The following is a 12967-nucleotide window of genomic DNA, read 5'->3' as shown; positions in this document are numbered from 1 at the left end:
CCCCCAACCTTAATTCTGGTGGTGGTTTCATGCTGTCCATCCTTTCTGGCTGTGTATGTGCAGTGCAGGCCCCTGGAATTGCTGTGAAAGTTCTGCCTGGGTGGTCTCAAATCCATCCATTCCGGATAGCAGGTGGTGGTGTATGGCAGGGAGAATGTGGATTTAATAATTATATTAATTTTGTTCTAACATGTGAGCTTGCTGCAGTCCCTGATCTGTCCTGAGTCTCACCTTCCATGGAGAAGGATGACATTTGGTCTCTGCAACTAGACCCCAGGTCCTTGCTTAACAGCAGCTTCACCAAAAGGGCACTCTGTCGGGGGGAAAAAAATGAAGGCTTTGGGCATGAAGGTAGGCTGTTGCTTTCACATACCTGGGGCACATAACCTCGGTCTCGTTTCAGTCAGTATCTTGAAACTTACACTATTTTCTTTTGTCTCTTGGCCTATTAATGGGATCCTCCCCTCTGTCACCATTGCACCACTCCCCTCTGAGGCTGGTAGCATACTGGGTGTAGCACACACTCAGAGACACATGCTCTTGGTGCTTTAAGCACTAGGCTCAAGCCCTAGGTGGGTTCCCACAATGGTATAATGTTTTGGGTACAACAGAGAATTCCTTTACTAGGGCTGCCAGGGAGTCATAGCGATGTAGGGCTGGAAGGATCTTTAAGGAGTCATCAAGTCTAGCCTGCTGTGCTGTGGCAGGACCAAGTAAACCTGGACTATCCCCTGGACTATGTCCAACTTGTTTTTAAAAAGCTTCCACTGATGGGGACTCCACAGCCTCCTTTGGAAGCGTATTCCAGAGTTTAACTATCCTTATAGTTAGAAAGTTTTTCCTAACATCTAACCTAAATCTCCCTCGCTGCAGATTAAGCCCATTACTTAATGTCTTACCTTCAGTGGACATGGAGAACAATTGATCACGATCGTCTTTGTAAGAACACTTAACATAGTAGAAGACTGCTATCAGGTCCCCTCTTAGTCTTGTTTTCTCGAGACTAAACATGCCCAGTTTTTTTAACCTTTCCTCATAGGCCACGTTTTCTAAACCTTTTATCATTTTCATTGCTCTCCTCGGGACTCTTCCCAATTTGTCCACATATTTCCTAAACTGTGGTGCCCAGAACTGGACAGAGTACTCCAGCTGGGGCCTCTCAGTGCTGAGTAAAGCAGGAGAGTTACCTCCCGTGTCTTACATATAACACTCCAGGCAATCACGCACTGGCCAGCAGATCCTCAAGTCAGTCCTCTTGTCTGTAAGCTGTGATCTTGTTCAAGCTGTGAGACAGAAAGGGGTAATTTTCAATTGCTGGATGCCAAGTAATTTTCTTCTAAAAATATTTAGTTTAGAGAAACAAGAAATGGTAGGCCAGCTCTCAGTTTCTCTTACTGCCAAACCTCAGAAAGCCACATCAAAAGATGGCATTATTGATACAGGCTCCTCATGAGACTATCTCAGGGGATGTGACTCTCACTATTTTGTCCCAGGGGTTCTTTTACATACCTAAGGGGACACCAGATTCAAGACTAAGCAAAATAATCACAGTTATTAACCATGGCTATTTATTATTACAGGAAGGAAAAGAAAACATTAGACAAACACAAATGATAAACTGATTACTTCTGTTAAAATTTCTTCGGTATGCCGCTGTGGCGAGCTTTTAGCAGATATTACACCTTTGCGAATGGACTGGCTCTGAGGTGTTCTTTGTTTGGTAAGTTAAGACCAAAGTATATGGTTTCCCAAAGTTATTGTGAACTAAGTCTTAGTATTTTATTAGATATATAAAAGCTGTTTTATGTGTGGGCAAGACAAATTTAGCTAGGTTCCACCTGCCTTTATTATTAATAACAATCACCACCAGCAGCCAGTTTATAGATGGGCATAATAAGAAATCTTCACTATATCCTATGAAATCAAAGAAAATATTTAAATCAGTTACTTAGGAGAAGCCATTTAAGAGCTGTCTTGAGACAGGCTAGTAAACAAATATTAAGAATCTTAAATCAATTAAAACCCACTATTCTATCAGTCTTTAGCCCATTTCCTCTTCAGGAATACACGGTCTTACCATTTGGTGATTAACAGGAGAAATTGTTAATATTTTAAATTACAACAGCACTTCAATATTCCAACAAAATCATTACACAAGTTTTTTAAACATAATCCCTTCCCTGTGTCTTAGTTAACTTTCTTTCACTAATCCACGTTGAACTGTTGGGGAGGTTTCCTTGGGTTGGTTTCTTCTTGAGTCTTTTCTGTTTTTCTCAGCTGCTGTGGCAGCTTGCTTGTTGAGATGGACAGGATACGCTAAGTGCCTGCTGTTTAGACAGGGTAGCAGAAGGCGAGTGGTTATGTGAGGAGTGGTCATTTCAGATTTATTTATGCTCTGTTCATAATTTCATGGAAACAGGAAGGAAAACACACCTCTTTCAGTCTTGTTTAGAATCAAAGGTGATTGTTGTTACTCTTTCATTGGCTCCATGCCTTCACAAGCTGGTTTAGGCTACACCTTCATTCCTGAATATGCAGTCTGTTTAAGGAATATGCATCATTCCTAACTGTCTTTGTTCTTCTTGTGGAGGGAAAAATCCAGATAACCTTTTACAGTTAGAACTTAACTCTTCCTTTTTATTCAATTCATTTTGAACTATTCCTTCAATTTTATTAGAGTTCGACAGGAAATTAAATTCTGTTTTCAGAAAGTCCAAACACTCCTGTTCTTTACAGGAAGTTTTTAGTTTTCAAAATCTTTAAATTTAAATAACCTGTAGAAAGTCTCTATCTTAAGTTGATACCACAAGACTATTTTTCTTGTCTTCCTGAGTTGTATGAGGGAGTTGCTTGAGCACTGCCACTAATTAATTTCCCATGAATATAAATATTCTATACTTAAATGGCTTTTTATATTAGTAATTAGTTTAGCAAGTTCATTAGATTCCTTGTTGATATATAAAGCATTTTACATAGCAATGATATTAGGAACTTTGTATTTAGTTAACATATTTGGAAGTATGCATTTCACAAAGGCGTTTGCCATTTGAACCTTAACGAATAAAGGTTTGAAACATTTCCAGCTGCACATATTTTCCCTAGAGGGTTTTAAAGACAGAAGTAGAACTTTTTAGTTGAAAAGAAGGGGGGCTGGCAGAGGTCCTTTTTACCCCCAAGGTTTTATTGTTTGATAAGGGTCTTTAATTTTACTTCTCAAGTCCTTCTTGTGTTTACCAGTTGGGGTCTTTACAATTAACGCCTATCAAACATTCCATACAAAGCACCAGTCATCACAACCAAGTATACATCCATTTTTCAGAACACAGCATAAGAGAAATGGGCATAAAAAGTTAAAGCATGGGCTTAAATTGCAGCAAAGGAGGTTTAGGTTGGACATTAGGAAAAGCTTCCTAACTGTCAGGGTGGCTAAGCACTGGAATAAATTGCCTAAAGAGGTTGTGGAATCTCCATCATTGGAGATTTTTAAGAGCAGATTAGACAAACACCTGTCAGGGATGGTCTAGATAGTACTTAGTCCTGCCATGAGTGCAGGGGACTGGACTAGATGACCTCTCGAGGTCCTTTCCAGTCCTATGATGCTATGATTCTAAGAAAGTTTAAAATTCTGTTTTTCTGAATTTGTATAAATACTCTTACTGGTAATAAACATGATTTTATGGCTAAGGAGGAGTTACATTCCTGAGACTTGTCCTTGGGAAGAGAAGGTAAAACATCCCTTTTGTTAGCTTGAATATTTCATATAATCAAAAAAATATTCATGGAGGTACACGTCCCCAAGCATCTTAGGTAATAAATTAGTGATAAATCTATTGTAAACTTCAATAAAGGCACAGGCAAGTCTAATGACAAATGTATAATTTATTAATATAATTTCTGCATAGATATGTAGGTCTGTCCACCACAAGGACCATCCACACAATCCTCTTGTTTGCAGAGCATTCCCAAGTATTCACCAGCCATGTTGGCCACCTGCCTGTAACAGGCTGCTCCCCACTCCAGCTCTCAAGCTTCTGTCCACAGTCAGCTCCCAAGCTGCTGCTGCCTCCAGTCTGTTACTCCTGCTGCCATGCAGTTGCCAGGTCTCCTCTGAATATCAGTTCCCTTCCCTGTGCTGGAGCAATTATGAAGCCTGCCACTGGCTGGCTGTTGAACTGGGAGTGGGGGCACCACTGCCTCGTAATGAGCCAGCAGGTTTATTCACATTCTCACTCCACATTTTGTTCCACCCCTTTTTGATTATCACCCCGCAGACACTCCCCATTTCCCCTTTTGGAAAAGGCCCCGGCTGAACGTAAGAATTGTGCACCCCTTGGCAGGGTTGCCAACTCTTGCTATTTTATTGCAAGTCTCATAATATTTGGTGTTTTTCTGTAAGGCCCAGCTACTTTAGTCAAGTGATTATGTGACACTCAACTTTCATTTAAAGAAAGTAAGGAAGTGTCTAGCCCTTGTGGTTGTGGGGAAAACTTCAATACGTGACCTGAGTGCATCCTAAAGCTCAGGAACCAGAAGGTAAAGAAAAGAATCCAAAATATATTATTTAAAAAAACAAAAACAACTTTTTTGGGCCCTGATTCATGGCCTGACTGCTCAGGGTTGGCACTATTCATTTTCAATTAATCTCTCTGACCAGAGCCCTGTTTTCCTTCCTTTCCCCTGTCTTTGTAGCAATTATAGCTGGTGTGATTGGGATAATATTGAAAAGCATCAAGAAGAGAATACTTATCTCCCAGCTACATAGTATCTCATCCATGTCTTTCTGTCAAGGAGAGAGCATGTCAGTGTCAGGAAAGAGCTTCTCAAAGTGAAACTAAGCCAGTCTTTTTCTCTAGGAGGTCCTTAAATACAGATCTCCTCATCAGTGTTCATTTCCTTCCCAGCTACAGACCAAGCACAGAACTGATCTGGTCACAGGATTTCCCCTGGTATTAGCAGATTTAAGATGTCTAAAATGGAGAGATTGGGCTTCCTGTGGCCGAGTTTCAAGGTGGCTTCAAACAATACTAGCTAAAATGGCAGCTTCACCTAATAGCTTTAAGCAAGAATGCCTGGGGACGCTAGATACAACTGGACCAACTGATGCCAAGAATCTAAGGCAAAACATAATTCATCAATGTTTCTGATGTAATGCCCTGGCTGGAAGTCTGCTAGAAATGTAAGCAGATGCTAATATAAGAAAAGAGAGGGCCCCTGCCATCCAAGGGCAATACCCCAGTGAAGAGCCCAGTCCATCCAAGCTGCTGGGATTCCTACGAGTACTGATCCTGGGCTCCACACTGGAGCGTCATCTGTTGTACCAGCTTCAGTGTAGAAGGGGTTAAATTGGAAGCCCTCACTGTCTGCCCTCCTACCTCAGAGTTTTGAGGCTGTTGTGGGGAGGGAGGATCTCCACTGCTTTACTCCTTGCCTTGTGTGAGAGAGGACATCTCCCCTGCGCTACCCAGCACCAGCTGTCCCCAGAAGCACTGAAGTGAAATTGATGCAATTCATGGCCATTTCACAGGTTTCTGAACAGCAACAGTGAAAACTGTGATCACTAATGTTGGCATAAGACACATTCTAGGTGAGTGTTGTTCGGAGTCAGTTGAGAAGGTTCAAAGGCTGATGATTTTACTTACCTTTAGGTTTCCTTTTGAGTAGCTTCACTTCCAAGATTCCCCATTGTTCTTTGGTTCTTAACAAAAAATGGCGCAGATGCAGAATGGAACCAATTATTGCCATACTAAAGCTATATCTTGAGGAAAGCATACATCACAAGTGCCCACAGGGATAGAAGCCACTTTGACTTCTAAAACTCCTTCGTTGTCAGTAGCAGCATGACTTTTAATACAGACTCCAAACTTAGAAGGCCAGGTGGTAAGCACTATGTTACAAGCAGATGGACCGCTTTTTCAGCTTTTTTGACAGAGATGAATTTCTTTTTAATTTCTTATGGCTTGATGCATGCATCAGGGAAGAGACAATATAGAGAAGCTCGGAGGAAAGTTGTAAGAACATTTAACAGGACACTCACCTCCAGTGTGTCCTAGTGGCTGGATGTGGTACTACACTCTTGTCCTGCTGCTAGTGCCCCCTTGTTAACCTTAGTAGGCAGGTCTTCAATGACTCAGCCCTCCAGCCAAATTACACAATCAAAAATGGATGCAGCCCTTCCAGGGTAGCAAAAGTCCAACAAAACTATCTGCCCTCACGAGGGTCTTCAGCCCTGTCTCTGGGCCCTTTAAAATTCTGCTCTTTACTGCGACTTCTAAACAAGCCTCTTCCCCTCTTGGGGCTTAGGCCACTTTGCTAGTGGCTGGTGGGGGAACCCAGGCCCACCCACTACTCCAGGTCCCAACCCAGGGACCCTGTGAATAGCAACCACATACTGCTGCCTCCAGTTCCCTGGGCCTTTACCCATGTAGCCCCTTTCGCTTCACCCTGACCTCAGGGCTGAAGTTCTCAGATCCTCTTCCTCCTTGCTGCACGCCAATGCCACTTGAGCCCACCTTCTGCTTCTCCCTCAAGCACCTGTGACCAGCAGAGAATCCCCAGTCCTGTGTCTCTGGCCCCAGCCAGGAACTGACCTGCTCCTTTCATCTGAGCCTGCTGGGCTCTGATTAGTTGTTTCTATGTACCCTCTCTAGGCAGGCCTGGAGGACCCATCTTCATTGCTTCTTTACTGGGGCAGGGTGTGGTAGGACCTTGGGGCTTCTGGTAGGGGGCCATGAAGGGCCAGGTGCACTGTGTCACAGAACACAGCACTGGTGAATTGTAATGATAGATTAGCCACTGAACAGATTTCACTATGGATCTGACAGGAGTAACAGTTACTGTGGTGCTCTTCAGCTTTACGGCATTAGAAAAAACTCTGCCAGGAGCCACTTGGGAGGGAGCTCCAGTTCATTTGCCCAGCAATCCCAGCACAGCATCCAGGGTGGATTTGATTTAAATTAAATTGATTTAAATCATGATTTAAATCACTAGTTAGGAAGACTCGATTTAATCATGGATTTCTACATAAAAGTGCATTCTTTTTGGTTGTTATACCCTTAATACATATTCTTCACAACTCAGAGAGAGATGGAGTTTTCATTTTTAGAAGGTACACACTATACATTTTTAAAGTGATTTATTTTGAAAATTTTTCAGATTAGTTTTACAGCTATATCAGAAAATGAATGATTGGTTATTTCATTTACCAAAAATAATTGAAGCAGATATTTATGAAGTTATTGGGAGGTGAACTATCAACAGGTTAATCATTAATATTTGGAGGATTTTCTTGCCATGCTGTATTAGCAGGAGATCATCATCAGACAGTCATTTAAACTGTTTTATTTAACTAAAACAACAATATGAAGTATTCTGGATTTTTTCTTCAACAGCAAGCCTATAATATTTTAACAAAACAAGCATATGAATTTTTGAATTTAGTCAAACATTCAAGTTTTTTAAAATCAGGTTTGTTTTTGTTAAAATTGTTTAACTAAAATAGTTAGATTAAATATTAAAAAAAAAAATTAAATAGACCGTCAGCCAGGTCAACATGAGAAACTTAAAATATTGGCTTCTGCAACTAACTCAGTCGTCTTCACCTTCATTTTCCTGTTTGTTCATAATCTGGAAAAGAAAAACAAGCTTTCCTGCTTTTTCAGGTCCCAAACGATTTCTCAATTTGGAATTAATTAGTCCAAAGGAAGAAAATATTCTTTCTACACCAGCAGAAGCTACTGCTGTTAAAAGTGAGATTATCACTTCAACAGTGTCTGAATCCAAGTGCTTAAGTGACTTCCACCAGTTCACTGGTGTGACTTTCTTTAAATCATCATCAGCAAACGTATATTTTTTGAATGGTTCACCCTTAGCTCTGAAGTTTATTATAGTTGGCATTATGGAGGGATGATTGCTGGATGTCCATGTCATAGCCAACTCCTCTTCTTCAGCAGTTAAGGTTTGACCCTGGTACCAACTATTGAGAATATTTGCAAGAAAATGAGCTGGAGATAGTGCTTGTCCCATTCATTTTTTAAATGCTTGTAATTTAACTCTGTCATTGCACATTTCTCTTTTTAAGATCTCACTCAGTTCCTTCCAAATTTCAACAGCGTCAGCAATAAAACAGCTATTTCCCTGCGTTTTGTTCAAGGCTACAGAAATAGGCTTCAGGGTACTCAGCATGTGTTCAACATTTCTCTTAAGCCCAATGTTGAGAACTTTGGCTGTGACAATGCCGTCTGTTTTTTCACGATTTTGTTCACAAACTCATCAGATTAGGCCAGTTCTTGATCTAGTGCTCAAAACAGTACACTCCTGAGTTCTACTGCACATCTTGTGGGAGAGTTCGCTTGGTTCCTCCCACTTTTTTCAGAGCAGCTGCTGCAAAGTGATTGTTATGGAAGTATTTTGCAATTTCAACATTAGCCTTTATTTCTGGAACACTGAAGTCTTTGGCTAGGAGATGCATCAAATGAGCACTGCAACCGTATGTTAACTTGGGACTCTCTTTACTCTCTTCTAAATAATTTCTTCTCATCTTGGATATATTTGCAGCATTGTCTGAGACCAAGCTTCACATTAGACATTTGAATTTTTTTCACAGTTTTTTATAGCTTGTACTGCTACTTCTTGTAAGTATTCTGCTGTATGTGCATTTCTTGATGTATCAATTGTTTCTGTAAGGAAGACATTCCCTTCTGTTGTCACACAAGCACATACAACAGGATCATTGTGGACATTGCTCCACCCATCAATTTCACCCTCTAGGTCTTTTGCACACTGCTCAATTTCTTTCATACACTTTATCCAGCAATTTGCTGCAACCTCTGCTCTGTTGGGTGGACTGTATCCTGATCTTAATGACTGAACCATGTTAATGAAGTGTGGGTTCTCAATCATACAGAAAGGAGAGTTTCTTGCATAAACAAACCGGGCAATTTTTTCATCAATTACCTCTTTTTGTAATCTTCTGATTCTTATCACAAACTTATCTATGCTTGTTTCTGGATGATGGAGGGTTTTTTTCTTTTTGCTACAGGTGATTTACTGTGGCTATGTGACATACATGATGTGACTGAAACACTGTCATTGGCAGATAACTCTGAAACTATAGAAAATGATGGTGATCTTGAAGGTGGATAGTCTTCAGAATCCTGTATGTTGAGGATGGATTCTCCTAAACAAAATAAGTCAATGCAGTTATTTAATTATTATTACCAGACTGCTCATTTAGTATAAGTCATTGCATTCACTGACACTGAGTACTACTTTAAAGATGAAATTATAAAAGGAAGATCTGCCTATTTCAGCTATTTATTTTTTATCACAACTGCATATAAAATGATAGTACCATAGAGTAAGAACAATATTTTTTGCTCAAACATGAGAATTCAAGAATAGTCCAGAAGGAAGAGAGGCAGTCCTTAAGAAAGAAGCATGAAATAAAAAAGTTTACCAACCCTGAAGATCCTGCACATTCAGACATGTTCCTTTCATCATCTTCAACGCAGCTTCCTCCTGAGAAGGAACTCTTCTCATGATGTTGTTTCATTCGGGTAACCAGGCCTTGCATTTCTTTGTTGCACTGTTTGCATTTTGCATGCAAGCCTGTCTTTCCCACAGGTAGAGGAACTTCATTAAAATATTCCCAAACTGGGTCTCCTTTATGGCCTGCTGCCATTATAGGTTTTCCCTTCTAGTAAGAGATTGGTATGGTAGATCTCAAATTAATGAAGACTCAGAAAGACCTCAAGACTTCTAGAATATGCTGCTCAAACAGTTTCACTTTTGTTTCTACTGCCTGTCCTTCCCTTCTCACATTTATCTCCGGACTACTACTTCTTGTCCAGATCTATTCCACCCCCAACAATCTTCTATTCATTGAACTTTTTGAAACTTTGCACTTTTAGAGAGAGGTAAAGGATTGACTCTGTGTATACAAATTTGCAGAGAGACAATACAGTTGAGGTCTGTTATTTCTTACCTCTATATATTATTTATTTGAAAACATTTTTGCTGTTAACAAGCATGTTATATCTGAAAACACAAATCCACAGTTTGAGAACTGCAAAACTAAGCATCTCTGATGGTATCTTCGAGACTGAGCATAGATAAATTAATTTAAATAATCTATACAGAAGCCCCTGGAGCCCTATAAAATTGGGTCCCTAATCCATGAACTATTGGAACTCATTTACAAAACTTTTCTTAAGCATTACATGAATATATTGTCTCGTACTATAGAATTAGAATATTTAATCCCTATTCCATTATGAGATATCTTTGAGCTATAATGTATCTTAATTAAAATTATCTTTAGATAGGTTTTTCCCCCAAAAAGCATTTTATCAAAATCCAATTTTTTGATTAAAAAAAATTGATTTTTATCCACCCTGACTGCATTATCTGTAATCCCCAAGGCAAGGACTCCTGTGATCAGCATTCAGCTCAAGGCTAGATCCAGCCCAGAGATGTGTTGAAACCATGCATGTTTTCTTCAACAAAGAGTAAATTAACTTGTGAAATGGAAAGGTCAGTCAAGAAAACAGAATCATACTAGTTACACAAAGGAGTCTGTCACAGGGCGGTCTGCCCCTTTAAGGGCCCGTGGAGCGGCCAGCCCTGTTCTGAAGAGGAGCCCACAAGCAGCTGCTGGCAATCATCTGACCCAGCTGGACAGAATCTAGTGCTTGGGTCTGATAATTCCTAGCCAGGGGATACAAAGGAGAGCTCCTGCCCCAGGAGACTGGCTGTGACCAGGAGAGGACTGGGAGTGCACTCTCCTGTGGCTACAGCAGAAGGCTGTGAGAGGCAGGGAAGCCCTGCAGATGCCCTTAGGCTTGGGAAGGTCCAGCACATTAAGCTATTGGAAACAGAGGGCTCCACAATCTGAGCTAAAGAACAGGACTGTTGCTTTTTGTTGTTTCAATTTCCCTTTTTTTGTGTTAAAGACTAAACAGAGCCCTGAGGAAAGGGCTACAGACTGAACTGGGCATAGCTGATTGTTTGTCTTTGCCTGGTGATTGGGTCCACTATCCTAGAGTCCTTTTAATTGAATGGTCCCAGGGATGGGGGGGAAAAGCCACTGTATCTTTGTTATCTTTAGTGTCTTTCCTTTGCTGCGCCTGGACAAATGTTATTACCGTTACATCTTCTACACATGTTGTGGATGCCTCTTTTCCAAGATAAACATTCATTTCAGTTTACAAAAAATAACAGATTATTTAAATGGCTTTGAAATCAAAGAGTCACACAGCAGAGTGGTCAAGGCAAAAGGAAGAGATTAATCTCACCAAAGCTATGCACTGAAGGGAACAATGACACCTTTGTTTTGAGGAAAAAAAGCCATCCAACTGGAAAGCAACCAGAAAAATGGAGAACAAAGACATGTTATTTATGGTAGTTAAAATATAACTTGTATGGCTTTCCTCTTTGTCCAGGGGAAGTATGTCGCGAAGTTGGAAAGGATGGACGTATCAAGGGATGCAACACAGTAAAACCGCTTTCAAAGATGAATAGGTTGCCCTTTGGTCAAACAAAAAATAGATTTGAAAATTTGCCTCTTGTGAACAGAAGAAAAAATAAGAAATAGAGAACACACAACTGTCATGGATGAGGAACTAGATGAAGGGTCTGAAATGAACCTCACCTGATGGAAACTGCTGTTTTTCCTTTTATAACATCATGCAGCTCCTTCCACAGCTAGGCATTTCTTTAGTTCCCCAGCCTGTCCCATTCACACTGTATCAACAGTATTGCTAAATGCTGTCAAATAGTTTAAAATATTTAAGAATGAAGGCAGGCTGTCTCCTTTCATTTCATTGTTAACACTATCTTAGCAAAATAGTATGCCAGCCACATGGAGATAGAGTATATAACCTGATGATCAGAGAATAATAATACTAATGAGAACTGATCTAGAAAATCACTCATTTTGACTTGTGGGCTACATATTAAGTATTTAATCATAAATATAGGTTTACTATAATCAGGGCAGCTGTAGGATTTGTAGTCCCTATCTGAAGACAAATGCTGCCCAATCCAGCTCCCTCTCCACCTGCAACTGCCCTTCCCACCTCGGTGTCTGTGATATCACCCCCAACAACCTCTTGATCAGGTGATGTAACCAGAGAGCACTGGAGGCAAAGGACTCTGTGTCGACTTAGATGGCATAGACTTAATGCCACTACTGTCTACAACACATATGAAGAGAGACACATACAGATAAGGGGGATCCACTGGAGCTCTTCATGCCTATCTGATGGGAATGCAGAAGGTGCTTGGACTCTTACTAGGATACTTTTCCTGTACACTTAGACACTTCTTTTTCTGTCAGTCTTTGGCTAATGGGTGCATGATAAATTTGAAACTAACTTACCTCCATCTGGTTGCTAAGAGAGGGAGTTTCTATTTCTTTCCTCCCAAGTTCAGAGGTCAGCAAGGAGGACCTGCCTAGCCTCCATCCCTGCCTGCCCACCGTCATTGGGTCCTTTTTCCCTCTCTGTATTGCAGCATCTTCCTCCAGTGCAGCTCTCTGGGTGAAATGATTCCTGTCACAGTTTCATTGCTGACCACAAAGTTCTGAACTGCAGTGGTGAAAGTCTTGTTTATTTGATTCCACCGATTCTTGGGAAAACTACAGCAGCATTAACACTAGAGCTGTCTGCAGACTCAGCAGACAACACAGCATCAGGCTACAATTGGATCAAGGTTATCTTTGCAACCATAAGGGCTCAAGAATTTTTAAAAAGCTGAAAATCTGCAGAAGGTGATGGTGATGTGGGACTGCAGGTCCTTCACACTGGGCAGTGACATACAAGGGAGTGGATTTTAAAAGCCCTGCCCTATTACACTTTATACTGTAGTTCACATTTAATGTTTTATAAATATTAGCATCACAAAACAAGGTATAGTCTTATTTTTGCCCATTTTTTTTTTTTTTTACTGAAAAACAAGCAAAGACAACAGA

The 12967-nt window shown here is 40.6% G+C and overlaps 1 long non-coding RNA gene across 1 annotated transcript in view; it reads left to right on the top strand.

Annotated features, from left to right (window-relative positions):
- The window catches only part of LOC311518371, an 82654-nt gene that overhangs the window by 21643 nt on the left and 48044 nt on the right, over nucleotides 1-12967 (top strand). The window lies entirely within an intron of this gene.

The sequence above is a fragment of the Lepidochelys olivacea genome, assembly GCF_965140295.1.
Source record: "Lepidochelys olivacea isolate rLepOli2 genome assembly, chromosome: 3".
NCBI lineage: Eukaryota > Metazoa > Chordata > Testudines > Cheloniidae > Lepidochelys > Lepidochelys olivacea.
Note: the sequence above shows the minus strand (reverse complement) of the source record. Positions and strands in the feature narration are given on the sequence as shown.